We start from the raw sequence: 2,789 nt of genomic DNA, 5'->3' as shown, positions 1-2,789 counted from the left end.
ACCATAAGTTTAATTTTAATACATGCCTTAGAGAAATATAGTGAATAAAAAACAGAAGAGTTTTATGTGCTTACATAAAACCACATGTACATGCACAAACACATGTAGACACTAGGAAATTAGTATTCTAATAGTTGGGAATAACAATTATCCTTTGAATCCTTTTGTATATGCTATTCTTCCTCACTCAATTCTATTTACTTGTGCTTACAGTGTCCTAACTCATTCTAAGGTATGGTGCTATTTACTTATTTATATTTGTAATTCATCTCTTCCCCTCAAGAAAAGCAGATATTTTCCCCCTTTGTGTGCTAATGTATATATAGCACATAGAAGTATGACTAGACCTTAGAAGGCAAATTTCTAAATATGTGTTGAACATTTCCATACTTTTTATCCTTTTTAGAAACACACAGAGAGCAGTTTGAAGCCCACCACCTAAATTATAGGATTCATATTGTACAGAAGGTTTAAGAGAAAAAATTGCATAGTCTTTTCCACATCCTTTGTAGGGCATGTTTTACATCTTTGTTCCTCAAAGTGTAGATCAAGGGATTTAGCATAGGGATAATCAGAGTGTAAAATACAGATGCCATTTTATCTGTGTCAAATGCATGGTTAGACTCTGGCTGCACATACATAAATATTAAAGCCCCATAGAACACTGTGAACACCATCAGGTGAGACCCACAGGTAGAAAAAGCCTTGTGCCTGCCTCCAGCAGAGCTTATCCTGAGAATGGATGGGAGGATAAGAAGGTAAGACACAAGAACTATCAGAAGAGAGAAAACCAAAGTAAAACCTGCTGAGAAAAGAATAATCAGTCCAATTTCATTTGCATTTGAGCAGAGCAAAGATAACAAGGGGAGACTGTCATAGTAGAAATGTCTGATGACATTATAGCCACAGAATGATGAGTCAAATATCTTTACAGCAATAAGAAGAGACTCAAATATTCTATAGAGATATGGCATTGACACCAGCACCTGACATATCTTTTGTGACATGACCACTAGGTAGGGCAGAGGGTTACATTTGGCCACATAGCAGTCATAGGACATTGCTGCCAGAATAAAAAGCTCACTAATAATGACACAAGAAAGAAAGTGAGCTGTGTAGTGCAAAAAAATAGGAGATTTTATTTTGATCTGCCACAAAATTTACAAATATTTTTGGGCCCATAGTTGTTTAATAACCAAGATCAGTGAAAGCCAGGTACCTGAGAAAGAAGTACATGGGTGTCTGCAGCCTGGAGTCCACCTTAATGAGGATGACCATGCTCAAGTTGTCCACCACAGAGATCACATAGATGATGAGAAAGAGCCCAAACAATGGAGCCTGCAGCTCAGGACGGTCTGTGATTCCCATGAGGATGAATTCACTCTGCATTGTTCCATTCTGTGCTTCCATCCAGGTTTATGAGGAAACTTATTTTGGGTCAACACAGCAGCAGAGTCAATAGATTTTGTGTAAAATGTCCTCTAAGATGTGTTAGTATGCATAACTGGTAAGTAAGATAAATTTAAATTTCCAATTTAGAACATTTAAAATTAAGTCCATGTGTAGCACATTAAAATATACATAAATAGAGTAGATCAGCTATTCTCAATTAGAGTGACTTTACTTCCCCAAGAATATTTTTCCACTGTCTGGAGACATTTTGACTGTCATAACTGAGAGTTGAAATGCTACTGGCTGCTACTGTTTATAGGTCAGTTAAAGTGCTCAATATCTTAATATATCAAATATGCAACCTGCAGCAATATTGAGCCAGTAGTCACAATAGTATCAGGTTGACAAGCACTGTAATATAGGTATAGAAACATAGACAATTAGACAGCGCTGTGTAAAAATAGATAATAAAGCAAAACTGAGAAGTTAAGCAATCATAAACCTTTCAGTTCAGTTCAGTTGCTCAGTCGTGTCTGACTCTTAGTGACCCCATGAATTGCAGCACGCTAGGCCTCCCTGTCCATCACCAACTCCCGGAGTTCACTCAGACTCACGTCCATCGAGGCAATAATGCCATCCAGCCATCTCAATCCTCTGTTGTCCCCTTCTCTTCCTGCCCCCAATCCCTCCCAGCATCAGAGTCTTTTCCAATGAGTCAACTCTTCGCATGAGGTGGCCAGAGTACTGGAGTTTCAGCTTTAGCATCATTCCTTCCAAAGAAATCCCAGGCCTGATCTCCTTCAGAATGGACTGGTTGGATCTCCTTGCAGTCCAAGGGACTCTCAAGAGTCTTCTCCAACACCACAGTTCAAAAACATCAATTCTTCGGCACTCAGCTTTCTTCACAGTCCAACTCTCACATCCATACATGGCCATTGGAAACACCATAGCCTTGACTAGACGGACCTTTGTTGGCAAAGTAATGTCTCTGCTTTTGAATATGCTATCTAGGTTGGTCATAACTTTTCTTCCAAGGAGTATTTCATATATATATATATATATATATATATATATATATATATATATATATACACACATACACACACACATGGATAATTATTGTACTATTCCTTAAAGTTTTTTTTTATTCTTTATAAGATATAATCACATAATGGCATTTTAAAAATACATCAATAAGATATAGTTCAGTCACTCAGTCATGTCTGACTCTTTGTGACCCCATGGACTGCAGCACGCCAGGCCTTCCTGTCCATCCCCAACTCCCTGAGTTCACTCAAACTCATGCCCATTGAGTTGGTGATGCCATCCAACCATCTCATCCTCTGTCATTCCCTTCTACTCCCACCTTCAATCTTTCCCAGCATCAGGGTCTTTTC

The 2,789-nt window shown here is 38.4% G+C and overlaps 1 pseudogene; it reads right to left on the bottom strand.

The window, feature by feature from the left end:
- Positions 1-470: 470 nt before the first annotated feature.
- On the bottom strand, positions 471-1,410 carry LOC133254397 (olfactory receptor 8K3-like; annotated as a pseudogene).
- Positions 1,411-2,789: the final 1,379 nt, after the last annotated feature.

The sequence above is a fragment of the Bos javanicus genome, chromosome 9, assembly GCF_032452875.1.
Source record: "Bos javanicus breed banteng chromosome 9, ARS-OSU_banteng_1.0, whole genome shotgun sequence".
Lineage (NCBI taxonomy): Eukaryota > Metazoa > Chordata > Mammalia > Artiodactyla > Bovidae > Bos > Bos javanicus.
Note: the sequence above shows the minus strand (reverse complement) of the source record. Positions and strands in the feature narration are given on the sequence as shown.